At 40.6% G+C, this 21,623-nt stretch overlaps 1 protein-coding gene across 2 annotated transcripts in view; it reads right to left on the bottom strand.

Moving 5' to 3' along the window:
- Nucleotides 1-1,646, bottom strand: part of LOC118744110 (ejaculatory bulb-specific protein 3) — a 49,751-nt gene extending 48,105 nt beyond the window's left edge. The window contains exon 1 of one of the 2 annotated variants that reach the window (XM_036476840.1): nucleotides 1,482-1,646. The gene's annotated coding sequence lies outside the window, so the exon portion shown is untranslated. The remainder of the gene's footprint in view (nucleotides 1-1,481) is intronic. The other variant, XM_036476841.1, reaches the window with a different exon arrangement.
- Nucleotides 1,647-21,623: the final 19,977 nt, after the last annotated feature.

Below are 21,623 nucleotides of genomic sequence, written 5' to 3'. Positions count from 1 at the left end.
ATTCATTATTGCATTACTGGTAATGCAAAAATGAATGTCCAACTTTTCTTAGGACGTCGCCGTGGGAAAAATTATGCATTTTCGAATGTGCAAATGCTCAACAAACTATACCCAGTGGGAAAAGTGGTAATGCATTACATGCGTGATAAATAATGTAATGTATTTCTAATGAGTTCTAGATTCTATTTCTGTTTAATATGTAATCAGAATGCTAATGTATCCAAAAAGTCGCAAAAATTTCATATAAAATCGCATTCATTTTTACATTACTGGTAATGCAAAAATGAATGCCCCACTTTTTCTAGGACATCGACGTGGGAAAAATAACGCATTTTCGTATGTGAAAACGGCTGGTTTACCGATTATTTTTTGGATTACTATACATTACTTGTTCCCACTGGGTATGAATCGATTTCGTTTTGTTGATGCGCAAAAATAATTATCCAAATAATTTTGTTTCGTTTCAGAGCTGAATTAACGAAACAAAACTCATTCGTTAACGTTGAAACGAAATACATAAATCATCAATCGTTAACATCGAAACAAAATAAATCAACGAAAAGTTGTTGTTGTATGCCATTGCCAGCTCACTATAAACACCTAGCATCTAAATGTATGCTACAGCCTCAGCATTAACGATTGAATTTCTTTTCGTTAATAAGCAAAATAGCATTATTTTGATAATTGATTGATTGATTTTTTTTGGTAAACGCTAAAATTGACGTTACAATGCATCCTTGGTGCAAACGGCTGTTTTACTGATGTATTTTATCGATTGCAATACATTACATTTTGCTACTGGGTATGTGTGCTAAAACACATTTTATGTTGCATGCTCATACTTTTTTCATATGTATATACATACATACATATATACATATGTAACTCATTTTATGTAACCGGTAATTATACCGCAGCAATCAAGCACTCGGCCCAATATGTTTCTGGATAAATTTTTATATGATTTTTTTTTTCGAAGATCGGACGTGACAGTTTTTATAATATTTATCATCACTTGAATTTCCGCGCACATGGGTAAGCGAGATACCCATTTCCAAACGTGTGCATGCATATATATGTATAGAAGAAATATTTAAATAGATAACATGTGTACATATGTATGTACGTATTTATACGAGTACGAACATATATACCTACATTCGTATGCATGTGTATGTACGTACATAAATATGTATATATTTATGGGCATTAACTGGATATTCAATTGAAAAAATTCGAATATTTCAACACTTTTTGTTTGGTAATAAAGCGTATCTGTATTTTTCATATTGGCTTAAAAATCGCCAGTAGAGATGCTCGCGACTGATAATTTATTCTACTTATTGACACTACCACTTTAGTTTTGTAGAGAACAATACTGTGAAAATACATGTATGTACATACACACATATATTCACACTTGGTATTAAAATAACTCCAACTACAATTTTATTATGCGGATATAAAATAAAAACACTCACTTTAAAAACACGCACTCAAGGGCTACGAATTTTGCTCTGGACAACTGGACAGCTGGACTATAATTACATGAAGGCGGCACTTGACCACTTTATATAGCCCAAAAATTGGCAGTATGCAAGTACACGCAAAACAATGTCTATGAAAAGTTGTGTTTTTTGTTACGTTATAGACGTGGAGAGAATTTTGCGAACTTCAGGTCTTACTTAATTTCAACACATCCATATATACATACATAGATACGTACATATGTATATGCATACGTAATGCACAAATAGCAAAACCCCCGTCTTTAAAAATTCATTTAGGATCTTTTTAAGTGCAGAACTATTTCTATGTAAAATACTTCAGCGTCTTATTATCAGTACTTTTTAAATTTTTTAGGTGGTCATAAGCACAATGAAAATTTATTTATTGCGGAAAAACATTCAACTCGAAGTAACTAAAAAATTCTTGATTTGTACATATTATGTTACCGATACAAAAATAAACGATTTCTCGCACATACTATTGAAGGTACGGAATTTGAATGTACTTCGAAAATATTCACAGTGTATAATTTGTGTAGCTAAAACCGGATTAAAATAAAAAAGCTTAAACTGAGTTTTTTTTTTGCTCTTTATGTAATTAAAATATTGTTTTATGTACTCTTTATTTCTTTATCCGTTTGAACTGAAAAAACTTGTCATTGAAATTTCGAGGAAATTATATAGGATTTTTATATCTGTGTAAACAAACAAAAAATACTAATAAAGATTCGTAATTTAAGACAGATTTTTGAATTATTTGAACATTGTATTAAACGTTATTTGTAACGTATGTATGTATGTATATGCTTATTAACACCATCAATGCAAAAGGCGCTATGTGTACGGTGACCATTCGTACCTATACGCCTATACAAAAAAAAAAAATTTTCCAAACCAATAACTTACTAAAAAATTGTTTATTATAGCTTAAAATTATTGTAACCAATAGAGCTAAATATGTTGCACAAAAACAAAGAAACAGAAGTTCACAAAGTTTATGTAAAACTATTCGTCGATTAAAATAGTTAATATTTTACTGCGCATGTTTATTTTACGAAAGCATCGAAAGCCTAACCCCTACCGTCATGTACCGTTCCCCTCCCGGTACCACCGTCAAGGATTTCGTTGGGATTATAACACTGTGACTGCTAAAGTTATAGATCTACTGAAGCACAAAAAATATGCATACTTAGAATTTTGAATACCCCCTCAAATCTATACTTAAGGTCTAAGAACTCGCTCATAGGTTGAGCCTTATTGCTCGTAACTTCATTTCTGTTTTTCTGATGAAAAATATGTACAGTGCGTACACGGCATCCGCAACCCTCAATAGTGCAATTTCTTGATTAATGCAAGTCTCTAAAGCAAAACATTGTAACCTTTATAAATGCAACTTCAAAACAATTAGCATCAATGCCTACATCATTCTTTGTTTATGCGTGCCACACACACAAAATTTTAATTTTTTGCCTTTCTTTAATTTACCAGTACTCTGGAAAAACCAAAAAGTGGTATTTCAGTTTAAGTGGTGCGTGATGAGTTTAAAACTGAAAATAAAATCTGCGTAAATATAACGAAAACTTGCGTACATCTTACGAATATTTTCGTCTTTTTGAGCCACGAAATTTATCGTTGATTGTACAAAACAAACTGTTTTCGTACATACTACGAAATATCAGACATAAGATCTTAAGTACATCTTACGAACGCATTCGTACTATTTACGAACGAATTTCGTACTATTTGCTAAATAATTTCGTCCTATTTCTTTATTTTGTTACGAAATTTTTGTAAAATACACAAAAATAATTCGTATATTTAACGAAATTATTTTCCTAAAATCTGCGGTTGTTTCGTAGAATTTGCAATTGCTTTCATTCGCCACACTGTAAAAAACACAGTACGAATTTAACACACTTTTATTTTGTTTTTATCCTTAATTTTAAGCGCTTTTCTTTAACAAAATGTTATGCAAAAAAGTTTAACATTAATGATTAAAAAATAATGAAAGTGTTGTGTTATAATTTGAGCTATGTTTTTTATAGTGTAAAGAATAAAAGCAATCATACATTCTACGAAAGAAGTGCAGACATTAAAAGCATAAATGTCGTAAATAATAAGTTTTACTTAAGTTTTCTGCTACTCTGCAGTTTAAAATTAATAAAAAAGGTTATTTTAGCTATAATCCAACTTAAGTCTTTTATTTATATGCATACGAATAGGTTCTATACTACATATTTTTTTATTGCTTAGCCTTCATTCGATAAAGTATAGTGATGCAAAGTGTCAAATTATGAAACTCAACAAAACCCTTATTAAATACAATAAGATATAAAATATGAAAGGATATAAAAAATACTGGTTTCACTTTCTTTCAACATTATAATATTTTTATGTGGATGTACTTGGCAGATTCGCAGCTTCTTCGATGTTAGTTTCCGTGACGACTAAAAATTAAAGGAAAATTATAAGGCGTCTGAAAGGCAGGTTTCAGTGAAAAATCTTATATGTACTTACTTAAAATTTCATTAAGTGGAGTGTCTGTTCCTGATTTGGGCTTGCCGTTGATAGGTAACTGATGAAATTGCCTACTTATGAAGTCCCACATTGCAGCACAAGGCTCAGCGTGGGCGATGTTAAAAACATTGTATGCTTAAGAGCATTTATCCACAGCTTTAATATTTAATTTTGTTTTGTATTTTTATCCAGAAAAACCCTCTTGAAACGTTTAAAATTATATTATACGTCTCACAGCAGCCAAACAGTAATTTTGCAATGACACGCGGTACATAAAAATATGATGAAATATTAAACTGCCGGTAATTTAGTATATTGTACGAAAATATTCGTCTGTTGTACGAATTTAAAAAACATGTTTCTGCATTTTTTCTATGTACGAAAGTTTTAAGTAAATTATACGAATACAGAATTGTAGATTTCGTATATTTTAAAACCACACGTAAATATTACGAATGCCTTCGTACAATATACAAACTTATTCGTACAGAGGTTTGTTCAGTAATTTAAGAATGTGTTTCGTAAAATAAACGTAAGATTTCGTAAATTGTACTGAAAAAAATCCTTACGAAAGGCTTTTCGTTATATTTACGAATGGTTCGTAAAATCTTGTTTCGTTGTGAAAAATGCGTTCGTATTATGACCGTAAGTTTCGTACATTGTACAAAAACCAAGACTACGAAAGTTTTTCGTAGCACTTTTACGAAATTTTATTTTCAGTGAAATAAACAAATCAACTGTTATCAGAATTAGTGAAAATTATAGCAAAAGTAAAGATAAAATAATATAGAAGCCAGACTAGAGAAACACAAATGTGAAATGCGAAATTGTGAAAGCTAAAGTCCGCAAGTTACATTAAAATAACCAACTGAATCTTTTGCCAGACAAAACATACATTGCTGATGGGTCTAGAACATTCCTCGCTTGAGAAAATGCATCTGGGACGCACAAACTTCTTCTTCTTCTTCTCATTTGGCTCTATAACCGTCTACGCGATTTTGGCCGAGTCCAAAACAGTCATTTCTCTTCTGTGCAAACTGACACCCATTTGGAAATGCCAATTGAAACCAAGTCCTTCTCCACTTGGTCCTTCCATCAAAGTGGGCCTTCCTCCTCCACCATCGCGACCCGCGTTAAATACTTTTAGAGCTGGAGCATTTCCGTCCATTCGTACGACATGACCAAGCCTGCGTAGCCGTTGTATTTTGATTCGCTGCACTATGTCGATATCATTGTAAAGCTCATACAGCTCACGTTTCATCGTATGCGGCACTTGCCGTCGCCAATGCGTAAAGGCTCATAAATCTTTTGCAGAATCTTTCTCTAGAAAGGTCCAAGAGCCGCCAAATCAGATGTTTTGATTGTCCATGCGTCCGCGCCATAAACCAGCACAGGCATGATGACTGACATATAGAGTAAGATTTTTGTACGGCTAGAGGACTTTACTTCTCAATTGCCTAGTCAGTCCGAAGTAGCACTTGTTGGCAAGAGTGGTTATGCATTGTATTTCGCTGCTGGAATTATTATCCGTGTTAATGCTGGTGCCCAAGTAAAGATTATTCTCCGCTTTCTCGAAATTTTAACTGTCAACAGGGACGTGCGTGCCAAGGCGCGAATGTACTGACTGTTTGTGTGATGACAGGAGATACTTCGTTTTGTCCTCGGTCACCACCAGACCCATTCGCTTTGCTTCCTTGTCCAACTTGAAAAAGGCAGAACAGACTTCGCGGTTTTTCTTACCGATAATGTCAGTGTCATCGGCATAAGCCAGCAATTGTACGCTCTTGTAGTAAATTGTTCCTGAGCGGTTCAGTTCTGCAGCTCTTATTATCTTCCCCAACAACAGAGTCAAGAAGTCAGTTGAAAGGAAGTCGCCTTGTCTGAAAGACCGTTTGGCGGCGAACGGATCGGAGAGGTCTTTCCCAATTCTGGCAGAGCTGGTGGTATTGCTCACCGTCATTTTACACAGCCGTATGAGTTTTGAGAGGATGCCAAATTCAGACATATAGGCGTATAATCAACTCCTTTTAGTGCTGTCGAAAGCGGCTCTGAAATCGAGGAGTCTTCTCCAAGATTTGGTGTATTATGAATACCTGATCTATGGTGGATTTACCAGGCCTAAATCCACACTGTTAAGGTCCAATAAGTTCATTGACGGTGGTATTCAGTCTTTCACACAATACATTGTATAAGACCTTGCAACCTATGCTTAGAAGGCTGATCCCGCGGTAGTTGGCGCGTATGGCGGGGTCGCCAGTCGTCGGGCATGCACCTTATTAGCTCCTTGTCATCGTAATTGAATAGCTCAGCTGAAAGGCCGTCATCTCAAGCAGATTTGTTACTTTTCATCAGCATAAGCGCTATTCGTACCTCGTCATAGTCAGGCGCTGGGATATCGACTCCATCGTCATCGACTGGGGACTCGGGTTCATCTTCTCCACTTCTTTCAGTGCTTCTGCCATTCAAGAGGGTTGAAAAGTGTTCCCTCGATGTTTTTGAGTACATTCTGGACATCGGTCACTAGGTCGCCATGGTTGTTCCTACAGGAGTCTTGAGCATTCAGGCATTTTTCTCTGCAGCTTCTTGACACTCCTCATCGTACTAGTAATGAGCAGGAAATGTGGTTCCACTGCTCGCGTATGTCGGTTTGTTGAAGAGTGCTCTCTCGCAGCCGTCTGATTGATTGCAGCTTTTCAACGTTGAACTTTCCTTGCATTGTTGGGGGCCTTTTTTTGCTGCACCGAGGTGGGGTTGTATATTGGCTGCATCAATATAGTAGTGCGAGTCGATGTGTGGCCCTCGGAGTGTACGTATGTACATCTAAAACACTGGAAGCATGCCTTCCGTCTATCACAACATGCTCGGCTTGGTTTCCCATTTTTTCGATCTGGAAACACCCATGTAGCTTGATAGATCTTTTTATGCTAGAACCCAATACTACATACTGCCAAGTTTCGGGCCCCGGCCCAGTTTCTATGTGGAGGCTAATTTTCCGACACTGGCGCCAAATATCCCTTCGTTGTCCACCTTGGCATTTAAATCGCCAAGCACGATTTTTATACGTGTCGGTGGCAGCGCTAATATGTACGCTCTAAGATAAGTGACCCTTGGATGCCTCGTCCTTCTCTTCCATCGGGGCATTGGCACATATCAGCGTGATGTTGAAGAATCTCGCTTTGATGCTGATTGTGGCTAGACGTTCGTCCACTAGAGTGAACGTCGGTCTCTCTCCCACCATAAATCCAACGCCGCCTTGCTTCCCTTTATGCAGCAACTGTAGTAGACATCGCAAGGCTCCACGCTTACCTTCCTCGCCCCGTCCATCGCATTTCATAGATGGCGGTGACGTCAGCCTTTATTTCCCCTAGGACATCAACCAGCCGGGCAGAGGCACCTTCCCTTTTAAGGGTTCGGAAATTCCAGGTGCATACCCTCAAATCATAGTCCCTCCTATGTTTGCCGTGATCGTCATCAAAAGAAGGGGGTATCATCCGAGGCATGTGTTTTTTTCATTGGGCAAGGTTTTAACGTGGCGGGACCCAAACCCAGCGCACGCGGGGTGTTACGCCCTCCCACCTTAGCTCGCTCCCAAACTAGTGTTCGGTCGCTACCCAGAGATTCATGGATATAACTATCCGGACGTAGTGAGCTGCGATTTGAACCGTAAGCACACGAATTACTTCTGGCCACTCCCAGGTGAATGGCAGTCAAAAGCTTTGCAGTACTGGGAAATGTACAAAACATAGTGGTCAAAGGCGAATATCTCAACTAAACCCTGATGTATTTTTTAAATTCATAGCTTTGCAGCCAAATATCTCCTCTTAAATTATATACATATGGATGTATAAATATGAGGACGTATTGAACATTTTCAGTATGCAGACTTTTTATGCTGGTATATTCATTTATGCTAAATATATTACTTGATTTTGTTTTGCCACATCGTTTTATAAATAAAAAATTCATTAAGGGCCGTTAACTCATCTAATTTAAAGTATAGTTAAATCATTGGTTAAACTTAGCTACAGAAAATTCTGTGTAATTTTTCTGTAGTAAAGTTTAACTAATGATTTAACTATAATTTAAAATAGATATATTAGCAGCCTCTAATATGCTATTTTTATTATAGAAATTTATGTGCGCTATGTATTTTCGGCCATCTGCTGTAATTACTTAAGAAGTAAACGTGTTGGCTGTTCACCAAACCGGTCTATATTTTTATCAATAATCTCAGATTTTTTTCTGCGGGACAAAGCTTTCGATGTACAAATAAACAATTGAACTATACATTTATTTATAGTTTACCGTTCAATCCATTTTCGCCATTGTCACCTGCAGCCAGGTTTTTACCCTTTTTAAATGGAAGTGCTTTGAAGTTAGGGAGAATAACTTGATACAGAATCGGATGATCCTCATATCCACTTTTTAAATCAATTTCCTAATTATTTTGTAAACATTGAGTGTATAATTTGTTATATACCAGATATATTGGTACAATTTTTGCATATCTAGGCAAAAAGTTGGAAGTTAGGGGCGGCTCGGGCCCCCCTGCCCTTTCCTGCCTACGCCCATGTATATAAGGTAGCCATAAACACAGCCAGCATCCTTATTTTCTATGATCTTTGATTATGTTTTATTCTGTCAAACTACTAATATCGCTATATTGAAATCTATCATCCTTGTCTAAACTTTTTTAAGGTTTTTATAATTATTTACTAAGTTTTTATTTATAAAACGATTCCAACTTGAATTCATTCAAATTTTAAAAAGATTACTAATTCCCTAAAAAAATTCACGGATACGAAAATTATAAGCTGTGTCTATACATTTTTGCGATAATTTTTCAATTTGTTTTCTCTTTGTTTTGCTTTAAATAAAACTGTTTTAAAAGATGTTGTATTTTTATTTTAAAAACAAAATTAGACTGGCGATCAAAACCGAGGGCATGTACGACATTTTATTACTTAGGGTCTGTTTTTCAGTGCCAGTTTAAACTTAGATTAAGTAAACTGAGTTTAAATAGAACAGCTGGCTGACATTTGATTGGCTGATCTTAGTTTAAATCAACCAGATCGGGAGTTTAAACTTAGTTTAAACCACGGCCGTGCACTGAAAAACTGGCCCTTATAGTAACTTTTTTATTAATAAGCGGATTGCTTTGAAAATTTCAGCAATTGGTCGTTATTATCTAAGGAATGAAGTCTAGTCAACATAAAAACTACACTTAAAAACGAAACACGCGATTCACAGCAAAAACGCAAGGCAACTCTTTTCACTCAGTTTAGAACTTTTCTGTTTTGAGTTTTTACTAAGTTGATATCAAGAGGATTGTTGAGACTCCCTCGTTTTTAATAGCGATTTTCATATGTCCGGGAATGCTCTCTACTGAGTTTTCTTTGATCTCGCTTGGAATATTACCCCATTATGATTTTACACGCCTCGGAGCTCGCTTGTGCTATGCTCATCCTCTCTTGACCACAGCGCTCAATTTTTCGATGGCGTTGAGGTCTGGGATTTGTGCTGGCCACAGCATTACGTGCAAATTCGAATATTTTCAGAATTATTTGGATCTCCGTTCTGCTGGAAAACAACTTCTTCCTCAGAGTATGCGTTTTTGTCTACAAAGTCCGGAAATTTTTTTGGAGAATGCTGAAATAGGCTTCCTCGGTGGATTCAATTCATTTCAATAAGGCCCGAGAAATAACACCCATGGGCTTCATTTCCCAAAAAAAAGAAATAAAGCCCATGGCCATTATTTCCATTTCGAAGGGGAAATAGCGCCCACCAATAAAAGGCAATAAAGCCCGTTAGGAGTCGGCGTAAAACTGTAGGTCCCTCCGCTTTGTGTGACAACATCATGGCGCACGACACAAGTCGGAGGAGAAGCTCGGCCAAACACTAACATATGTGTAAGCGCTAATCTATTATTATTATTAAAAGAAATTGTTATTGTTTTTTTACCCTTCAATGTGATGCGCATATTTGTTCTCAGCGTCTTAGGTTTTCCAGTGGTGGCGCGCAAACGCGGACCGCCGCGGTTGAGCGCCAACAGGCTTGCTAATCTAAATGGTAATACAAGCATTATGTGTCGTATTTGCCGTCAAATTATTCGACAATCGATGAAAGTATTTATTTAACTTTTTACTTTTTCATGCTCCTTGTTTTTGTTGAAACTTTAAATTATTTAATTTTCATACACATGTACATACATACATGGAGTGCAATGGGGTATAGTCGTTGTGCTGTGTATGCAGTTACAGTTGCACGGCTATACTCAATCCCGACTCTTGCGTCCTCGTTCGCGCACTCTAGGAAACGTGAGCTACCCATGGGCAGGATGCGTTCACCAATCCGAGTGGAGCCTTGGGTCACGACAGAAAGAGAGGAAGCTTCGGTGGGGCCACTCCGACTTATTCGGTTTAAGGGCTCACTGAAGTCTGCAGCGTCTGTTTACCAGAAGGTGCGGCTGATCGCTATATAAACGTGTATTTGGTTGCGAAACCACCCCCGTCCCAGCAATGGGTTGTGCGCTGGGTTTGGGATCCGCCACCTAAAAACCCCTTCCAGTGAAGAAGCGAAATTATGCCTCGGAGGAGACAGCGCCCCCTCGCCCCCAACCAATCGACAATGTTGTGATAGACGGAAGGCATGCTTCCAGTGTTTTGGACGTACGTACACTCCGAGGTCCAAACATCGACTCGGACTACTATCTTGTTGCAGCCAAGATACACACCCGCCTTTGCGCAGCAAAAAATGTGCGCCCGAATATGCAAGGAAAGCTTAACGTCGAATAGCTGCAATCACAACAGACAGCCAAGGCATTCGCTACTCGACTCTCACTCCTGATCTCAGAGAGCACTCTTCAACAAACCGACATATGCGAGCAGTGGAACCACATTTCCCGCTCATTAAATACCGCCGCCGAAGAAGTAGTCGGATTTCAGCGAGCCCAAAAGAACAACTGGTACGATGAGGAGTGTCAGGAAGCTGCAGAGAAAAAAGATGCCGCCTACAGGGCCGCGCTGCGATTGGGCGCAACGCGCGCTATTTGGGGCCGCTATAGGGATCTGACGAGGGAAGCGAGACGTATTTGCCGCAATAAGAAGAGAGAGGCCGAAATACGTGAGTGTGAAGAGCTTGAAATGCTGGCCGACAGGAAGAACGCCCGAAAATTATACCAGAGAGTTAGGAGAAGGAAGGCAGGTTTCAGGACCAGGGCAAACTCCTGTAAAAACCAAAATGACAACTGAACGTGGTCGGAAAGGCCGAGGTTCCGATCCCCGTTGTGGTATTTGCTTGTACTAACTTGTGTCGGAAAGCCCAATCTTCCGATCCCATGATGTGATCGGGCGGAAAGGCCGAGTTTCCGCTCCGAGTCTTTCGTTTATGTATATACATATATATATTTTTTGTTAATATTATTATTGGTTGGTTGGGCGGCGATTAGTAATGAAATTTGGTTATAATTAATGCATGAGCTATAATCCAAAGTTTAAATTCAATTGTTTAATTATACAAATTTTACGTGTAGACTCAGCGTTATGATTGACGGATGTGAGTGATACTGTGTAATCCGCATAATATTGCATAAGGATTTGTATACAAGTGTGCAGGGTACTTTAATTCATGAACCGATACATTGTTATCGATTGAGGGTTGCTATGTATTAAGGGCCAATTTCAGATGAGCCGTCCAAGTAAAGATTGTTGATTAACGTTAAAATTTCATTTTCAAATCATATGTATGTATTTGCAAACTGCTTGTATTGCCATTTAAATAACACTCCGAAATTCAACTCAATTAAATTTTCATTTGAAATTTGCCGTAAGAGTAATTGATGTGCATATGATAATTAACACCTTGGCCTGCCTCCAAAAAGAAAAATTCCCCTCTACTTAACATTTGGTGGCGTTCCTTGCTACTTCTACAATTTTTCTTATTATTTCGGTAGGTGTCGCTGATCTTGACAGCTGTGCTTTACTAAGAGATGGGAAATCGCGTTTTGTAGCTGGCACTTAAATTGCCTACGTTTGTATGTATAAAAATGTGTAAAAGACCAAATACAGGTTTATACATTTTTATATTTGGCTAAGCAATGTGTTGAAATGGGTTTTTAAGAAGGGTTGCAAAGTTACATTGCAAATGTGCTCAACTTGGATTCTTGTACCGAAAGTACTTTCAGCTTAAGCAAGTCTGAACGGGGTATAATGGTACCTGTTTTTCCCTCACTGGTTACACTACAGTGGCATACTTTACAATTTCCTGAATGATACAAATGTCATTCAATTAGTAACCACCACGAGGACATACTATAAGTGAAGCGTAAGTAGAGTAAATTGTGCAAATAGTAATATATTTTAATTAAACTTATATTTTTAGGTGCCGTATTGATTAAACACTTGCAATTAGGATCTACGGTTGCCAAACCGTTGTACCAGGTGTAAACCACCAACGAACAAAAACCCACATTCATTAGTAAGAATCCTTAATACCCTGACGAATATTACGATGGGCAATTCGAATGCCGACATGTGCTGCCAAATGAGCCTTCAAAATTGGCACCAAAACACACGAGAGGAAAGAAGATTTAGGACCTGTTGAAGCGATGAGAGGCGTTGGAAATTGTCACCTACCCGCAATCTTCATATGGACACTTCAAGAGGTGCTGCTTGTACGGCTGTGAAAATCGACAGATTCAACGAAAGCGAAATTTGATTTATACAATGGTACATTTTATGCTTTGAAATTTAATACGTAACTCCTACAACAGCTATGAGGCATATCAGTGAGAATAAGCTAACAATTTTTAAAACGGAAGCAATTGAACGAGGCAAGAACAACTTTTTAAAAGTTTCGATTCGTCAGTAATAGACTTTTATGCAGCTAGGTTCCTGACTCCCTCATTGTTACCTTACGGTTCTGTGGATCAGAATAATCAATTAGCAGTACCAGACTCCACAAAGATGCTATTTTCTAAGATCTCAGCTTCGCGCAACAATGCTGCAGTTTTGCAAACATAAGTGTGCTCATCAAAACCAAACGGAGGCTGTTTGCGAAATGGCGTGGGAGTAAGAGTAAGAGTAGTATGTACAAATGAATATATGTACATTAAAATGTGAATATAAAAAGGAAAGATGTGCTGCAATGTGTACATTAGGGCATTGTTATATGAGGGCATTTTGCTGGCACAACCAATTTGGAATCGTTAAGGTTCACATACAATGAGTGGCTGAAGGAATTATCAAAACCCTTTATTACAGAGATGACGAATTGATCGCAGTTCTCGATTTTACGGTGCCAGGTGCAAGGTGCATAAATGTCAAAAAACTCTCATTACTTATGTATGTAGCAGGGTTAGAACTTTAGTATGATCGTAGTAAATTTACAACGATTTTCTAAAATATTAGATCTACTTCGATTTTCTTTGGGAATAATAAAAAGTGCTTACTAAAGTAGTATCTGAACCAAAAAAATACAAGAATTTTCTATTCTCCAATGTTTATAGATCCATTTCATTTATATGAAAGCATTTCATAATAAGCTCATATCCTATCTTTTGTAAGCATGTAACTAAGTTATATGAAAAGAATTGGCTAAATTTTGGCACTGCCGAACTTGTACATAGTATATATGTATGCATGCATCTCTTAATATACATGAGTATTTATGAAAGGAATTCATGGTTGAAGCGTCATTTAAAAGCACTGTTTGCTGCACTTTTTTTAACACTGTACAAGCCACTGAATTGTATGTCATGCACCTATTTTGGAGGCTTACAAGAAAATCTAAACTACCTGAGGTTTAAAAACTAAATTTCTTCATCGCGCCAAAGTCTAAGTTTTTAGGAATTTCAACATAGGATAAATTGTATATCAGCCATCACTGCCGTTGAATATGCCATCTGATATATGTAGGTAAATATGTGATTATCTGATACAATTCCTGTTTCCTCCTCCTCCAGTGTTTTGGAGACTGATATTTCACTTGCACTTGATCATGAATGCTGTTTGTTTTAAGGTTGAAGTATTGTTGCTCTGTACTACAGTATTTCGTATGAGGTGAAATTGGTGAGGTCGTTCCGTTGCGCCACCACTTTTGTTTTCTCTAGGTCATATGCGGGTATACGTTTGTACCACCATGTGTGCCTCTTCGGTGTGAGGACTTATTACGAAGCGTAGCGTCAGTGCCTCCCCCGCCCAAACAGTTGGAAACTAAGATTCGCCGTGGCTTTGGCGTTTGTGTACTAAAATATTTCTCTATCTTTTGAGTTTTGGTTTTTGAGACTCTTTCTGATAAAGTAAGACGCTTGTTGAAAGAAACCGAGTTGAAGGAAGATCCGCGTTTACTTTTTGGGGATATCGGCTCTGTCTGGCCAGTTATTATCCAGCCGAAGACGGTTTCTTGCGCTAGTAGAGTTCCTTTCCTTTTGATACCATTTAATATTATCTGGGCATATATATCGCCGCCCAAGATAAGATCAACTTGTTCATTTTTGAAGAAGTTCTTGCCCGCTAAGAGAAGGCCCGGAAACACTTGCTATGTCTTAGCATTTACTTCGCAAGTCGGTAAATTTCCGGTGAGTCGTGGTAGAACTAGGACTTGCGTACTTATACTGGTTGAAGGGTCATTGGGTGACCGCAGATGAATGACGCACGTTTCTTTTATTTGTGCAGAAACACTGTTGTTGATGCCTGATACCTGGGCACGCATTCTCTTTGAGGGCAAGTTGATTTTACGTTTAAGACTTTCTGTTATAAAAGAGGCTTCTGAACCGGAATCTATTAATGCGCGGGCTGAAAAGTTAGTATTATTGAAATTTATATTGACAGGCGCTGTTCCTAATAGAACCCCTTTCCTCGTATTAGCAAAGCAAGATTGAATGTTATCTGCTGAATTAATACTTGCATTTGCATCACGCCTTGCTTGAGCCTGCGCAGACGTAGATGCGCTTTCATATGTGTGATACGACGTATTAGTTGGAGTAGTTTCTTTTGGTTGAACTGCTTGAACATGAAGTGATGTATGGTGCCTCAGGTGACAGGTTCTGCAATTGAAGGAGCTACTGCACCTTGACACCGTATGTCTGGAGGATAGACAGTTCAAGCAACTGTGAGTGCGCTTAACGAAAGCGATTCTGTCTTCTGCTGATAGTTTCAGGAATTTTTGGCACCTTTGTAATTTTTGCTCGTTGCTCTGGCAAAATTTGCAAATTGTCTCGGCTACACTCGCTTGGTACGACTTTAATCTTTTTTGTGGAGTTTCGTTTGTATGCCTACTATTGTGCGGCTCTGCAGTGGGGTTAGGTTTAATGCCTCTTATATCTGAAACGCTTTCTAGAGTTTGAAACCGATGTGAAAGAAAGTTATCCATGTCCTCCCACTTGGGTATTTCAGTTTTGCTTTCAATGCTTTGCTCCCACAACGCTAATGTAGTTTCTGGTAACTTCGTTGAGCAGAGATATGTAATGATTGCATCCCAGTTTGATGTGTCCATCTGTTGCCACTGTAATGTCGAGATGCAATTATTAATATCTCGCTGCAATTGTTTGATGGAGCTACCGCACTCGCTATATACCGCACTCGCTATATACCGCCTGTAAGTTGAACAGAATCTTTAATTGGGCATTTACGAGGATACTTTTATTTTCGTATCTATCACTCAAATTTTTCCAGGCAGTTTGAAAGCCATCGTTAGTCAATGAACATTTACTCACTATCTCTCTGGCCCCCCTCTTTTTTTTGGTTTAGGTGAAACAATTTTTCCACAGGAGTGAGACGCTTGTTGAGTATGTATATGGCCGTAAACATATCTCGAAACGTAGTCCATGTGAGATAGTCGCCTTTGAATACGTCCGTATCGCACGGAGGAAGTTGAATATTATGCTCTCGGGCGGACATATCCTCTACATTTTAGTCATTCTTTACTAGCCTTGCATGGAGTTCTGCCATGTTTGACATACATCGCAGGTATACAGCATACAAACTTTTGTACTTAGGTTTAACAGTGGCGACTCCAGTGGCGTCTAACCTATCGGAATGTACTAGTTCCTCATACGCTGTCTTTACCTTCCTCCACATGGCTTTAAGTTCCTCTTGCTGAATAGCAAGAGTGTATTTAGTGTGACCAGTTTGTGCCGTGTCATTGTAGTCGGCCTCAAACTCGGTCACAGCGTCTGCCAGTCGAATAAATTTATCCATGCTTTCTTCGTTTTAGTGGAGAAAACCCAAGACGAATTGAAAACTTAACTACGTTTTCGAGTATTATAAACAAACAACAAACAACAACAATTTTGGGGGTCAAGGCTCTTGGTATTGTTCCATACGTGGTGCAATGCTCTGAGTCAGGAGCAGTTGGCTCAAGACCGACCATACGTGGCCCTGCTTTTACTGAATATGGCGGATCTAGAGAGGACAACTCGATAAAACCCGTAATTCCGAGTGTCATCCGTACCGTGCTTATGGGATGAATGGCACTACGTTAGTGTGTCTTATAACGGTGGCCTCCAGATACCTGGCGACCTCTGGTTGTAAGAAGCCCCGCTCGGGATAGTGGGGGCTATGTCCCAACGGTACTACTATCCCCCATACTCGTGGGAACACTATGGAAAACGTAAAGCAAAAAACAATAATAAAAAAACAGATGGAGCTGAACAGCTCGCAGACGAGGCCGGGCATGGCCTTTCGGCAGCCGCCGAAACGGGGACTGTCCCGACAGAACTACCGGGGGCGCATAGTCCCCAGTATGACGTTGAGATGGTTGACACCAGCGCTAGACGGGATGCGAGTCCCGTCAAAACGCTTTCTGATATCTCGCCGGAAGATGAGCAGAAGCTGCTTGCCTCTCCGACAGGTAATGATACTCTCGTCCAAACTCGAGAGCGAGATCGGCGTAGTGGAGCCGGTCGGAAACGCCTCAAGCGCTATTTGGAGAAGGGTATGAGCTATGAGGAGGCTAGGGAATTAGCGAAAGAGCCCATTGGGCCCCCTCAAAAGGAGAGATCGGCTAAAAGAACCCGATCAAAGAGCTCCACTCCACAGGAGCAAGCCCCAAAAAAGGTCTCCAAATTTATGCACGGCGCAGCGAGAGCTGAGCCGGCTGGGGCAGTAACAATGCCCACGGCCGAGGCAAGCCTGTTTCGCGAAGACGCCGTGAAACCAGCATCCTTTAGGGACGCACTGTGTGAGGTGAAGCTGGGTATAGTCCCCGAGGACTATCCGGCTACGGTCTGGTCGACGGACGAACTGAGGGCCATTCAGAATGCCATCCTTAGGGCGATAAGAAGCAACAAAGATAGCGCTGTAAAGCCTATTTTTGATGGCTGCACTTTTCGTCCGGGATGGTTATCCATTATCTGCAGGGACGCAGTAACTGCGGAGTGGATAAGGGCTACAGTTCCGAAGATTGCCCCCTGGAAAGGGGAAAAGATGAAGGTGGTAGCGGATACAGAAACGCCTCGCCCCATAATTTTGGTGGGATTCTTCCCGGAGCTGGATAGCTCCAGGAATGAGGACGCGCTACTACTTCAGGGGCAGAATGAAGGCCTGAAAATAATGGACTGGCGAGTTCTAAATCGGGTGCGCAAGTCCACAGTGGTAGAAATTACCATTGCGGTAGACCCGATCTCGGCAGACATCCTCAAACAGAGAGGAAATGTTGTCAACTATGGCTACGGTACGGTCAAGTTGAGGGAAAAAGCCAAGCCGTTGGTACCAGTGGTAGCAAAGGACGCCGCTGATACCGACGGAACGGGCGCGGACGAACAACCCTGTTGTTCGAAGTCTGTCACCGTCGCCCCGAGGCAGCTCTCAACAGATCTTCAAGCACAGACGCAGCAATCACCGGAGCTGGAAAAGACAAAGCCGCCGCCTGAGCTGTCAGTAGCTCAAGCCAGCGTGACATCGCCTCCGCGACCCACAGCATCATCGGTCCTGACCCTGCAGCAGGTGCTAGACAGAGCCCAACAAAATGTCAGGCCCATTGAGCCCCCCCGGAACATAATTAGGCCACCACTACATGGCAGTTCCAAAGCGGCTACTGGACAGCCGAGGAGAAGACCTTGCGGGGTAGAAATAGGGGGAAGAAGGTGGCTGCTCGCGGCCGTAAAGACCGCAAATAATGCCATCTCTGCCTAAGCCCAACGCAAACTCGAGGCATCTGAAATGCCTCCAAGTGAATCTTCATCATGCCAAGGCAGCGTCAGCTGTTCTCTGCAGGAGGTTCACTAATGAGGGTCTAGGTATAGCCTTCATCCAGGAACCCTGGATACTACGCGGTGAGGTCAAAGGTCTGAACGTCAATGATGGTAAGATCATATATGCCCCCAGCCCTCGCCCAAGGGCGGCGATGCTATTAAGCAAAAAACTAACGTTTCTTCCTCTATTACAGTTCATGACGGCGGATCTGGTTGCGGTTTGGGCCGAAATTCCCACTCCAAGGGGTGTACAAGAGGCAGTACTTGCCTCAGCGTACTTTCCGGGTGAGGAGGAGATGGCCCCAACAGCAGAAGTAAAGGCTTTCGTGGAGCACTGCCAGCAGAGTGGTAAACCCTGGATCCTCTGCTGTGACGCCAATTCACATAACACTGTTTGGGGCAGCACCGATACCAACAAAAGGGGTGAGTACCTCCTCGAGTTTATTAGTAGTCATAATATACATATTATAAATCGTGGCAATGAACCGACTTTTAGAAATGCTTTAAGGGGGGAGGTCTTGGATATAACTCTAAGCAGTCAAAACATGTCATCATCTGACACAAACTGGCGTGTCTCCGGGGAGGTATCAATGTCGGACCACATGCATATAGAATTCGACATGGGTCTCTTTCCTGAACACGAACTAGTTTTCAGAAATCCCAGGAAAACGAACTGGGAACTCTTCCGCTTTACTATAGAAGAGGGCGGAAACAGCCCTAAACACCCCATTACAACCAAACAGGAGCTTGAGAATGAAGCTGAACAGCTTCACTCAGATATTGTAATAGCTTTCAACAGCAGTTGCCCCCAAGGAAAGGTAAAATCCAAACGAGATGTGCCTTGGTGGAGTAAGAAGCTTGAGCAAATGAGATGCCAGGCCAGAAGACTATTCAATAGAGCAAAAAATACGGGTGATTGGAATCCGTATAAACTTGCGCTAACTTCCTACAACAAGGAGCTAAGGAAATCCAAACGAGCTAGCTGGTGAAACCACTGTGAGGAAATAAATATCCTTCCAGAGGCAGTACGCCTCCAAAAAGCTCTAACAAGGGATTACAGGAATACAATTGGCACCCTTAAGAGACCAGATGGGAGCTACACTCAGCATCCGGGTGAGACCAGCAGACTCTTGCTGGATACTCACTTCCCGCGCTGTATATCAGGCTACTGTCGACCAGAATTGGGTGCTCCAACATCCACCTCTGGAAGAGAACAAAGCCTTGCTACGAAGCTGTCCACTGTCGAGCGGGTGCAATGGGCTTTATCAACATTCAGCCCATACAAATCACCAGGACCGGATGGAATCTATCCATGTCTCCTGCAACATGGAATTAGACACATAGCGCCGGTCCTTTCTTAACTCTATAGAGCTTCGCTCTTGTTGGGTCACATTCCCAGCATATGGTCTGAGGTTAAGGTCGTGTTTCTACCCAAAATGGGTAAGCCGGAACAATTACCGTCATCCTACCGACCAATTAGCCTCAGTTCCTTTCTTCTAAAAGGGATGGAGAAAATACTGGATCAGTACATCAGAGAAGTCAACCTAAGGGAACGACCTCTGAATAAGAACCAATTTGCCTATCAACCAGGAAAATCCACTGAGACTGCCATTCATAGCCTTGCTTCAAAAATTGAGAAGGCTCTGGAGTCAAAAAATATACCCCTTTGCGCCTTTATTGATATTTCAGGGGCTTTTGATAACACATCATATAAGGCAATAAAAGATGCCTTGTTAAGAAAGGGTGTAAGCCCAATCATAAATCAATGGGTGTTATCAATGTTAAGAACACGAAACATCAGGTTGGAATTAGGAGGCACGATAGAATCGATAACAGCCACAAGAGGATGCCCTCAGGGGGGTGTACTCTCTCCTCTTTTGTGGACTATGGTTGTAGACGAACTTCTTTTCACACTGAACAGCCAAGGCTTTAATACGCAAGGCTACGCAGATGATCTGGTAATCTGCATAACAGGGCTTCATGACGAAACTATCACTAACCGCATGCAACAAGCCCTACGCATCACACACAAATGGTGTGAGGATAAAGGCCTAACCATCAATCCTACAAAGACTATTATTGTTCCATTCACTCGAACGAGGAAATTATCTACTACTAAACTCACTATGAGCGGCACAGAAATAAAATTTTCCAGTGAAGCTAAATATCTGGGAGTAACTCTTGATAAAACACTTAACTGGAATGCACATTTGGACACTGTTATCAACAAGGCGATGAAGGCCTTCTTTGCCTGTTCACGACTTTTTGGTAAAACATGGGGCCTTACCCCCAAAATGACCTACTGGTCATTCAACACTGTCGTTAAGCCAATAGTAACCTATGCTTCCTTAGCATGGTGGACTAAGGCTACACAAAGAGGTGCAAGCACTAAGCTAAGTAAATTGCACAGAATAGTTTGCATTGGCATAACAGGAGCTATGAAGACCTGCCCGGCCGATGCACTCAGCGCCCTGGTTGGAATACCTCCCTTTCCTATTTGAATAGAAAGCGAGGCTACCACAGCGGCACTGAGAATCCTGAACACTTCCGACCTGAAAATCGGAGATATGACGGGTCACATGAAGGTCCTAATGAAATTCGCTAATGACCCCATACTACAAATGCGCGATGCAATGGTTCCAAAACTAGAAATCTCTAGGAAATTTGAGGTACACATTGCAGGTCGAGCTCTCTGGAATACAGGGAACCCATACACCAAACCTAATGGGGAGGTTTGGTATACTGATGGATCTAAGCTTGAAAATGGTAGAACGGGGGCTGGCATTTTTGGGCCGAACTTTAAAAAAATGATACCAATGGGTATATGCAATAGAAATTTGTGGCAGAGAATGTCTTAGAAGGGGAACGTCATTGAAATATATCTGCATTATGTCGGACAGTCAGGCAGCCCTACTGGCCCTGAAGTCCCACAAAATAAGTTCTCAGCTAGTACATGATTGCCGCAATGTCCTAAATGCTCTTGGTGACAAGAATACAGTCTTATTAGGATGGGTACCAGGGCATAAGGGACATGATGGCAATGAGGAGGCTGAGCGAAACAGGGAGCTACCGCAGTATTTTATGGTCCGGAACCCTTTTGTGGGCTCACCAAAGCACATATAAAGCGGACCATAAATAACTGGGTAGACAAAATGTTCAACAGGCATTGGATGGAATGTCCAGGGCAAAGGCAAGCCAAACGATTTATCTGTCCTTCAAACGAAGTTTCAAAGAAACTAATCAATTTAGGCAGAGAGGACCTCGAAACTCCCACTGGGTACTACACGGGACACTGTTCTCTTCGTTACCACCTCAGTAAAATCAATCTTTCAGAAACAAGCGTCTGTCGCTTCTGTGAGCTGGACGAAGAAACGCCAGAACACATTCTCTGTGAATGTGATGCTCTC

This window comes from Rhagoletis pomonella, unplaced genomic scaffold, assembly GCF_013731165.1.
Source record: "Rhagoletis pomonella isolate Grant_MI unplaced genomic scaffold, Rhpom_1.0 Rhpom_scaffold_00008, whole genome shotgun sequence".
In the NCBI taxonomy this organism is placed as follows: domain Eukaryota; kingdom Metazoa; phylum Arthropoda; class Insecta; order Diptera; family Tephritidae; genus Rhagoletis; species Rhagoletis pomonella.
The sequence above is the reverse complement of the archived record's forward strand: the minus strand, read 5'-3'. Positions and strand labels throughout refer to the sequence as shown.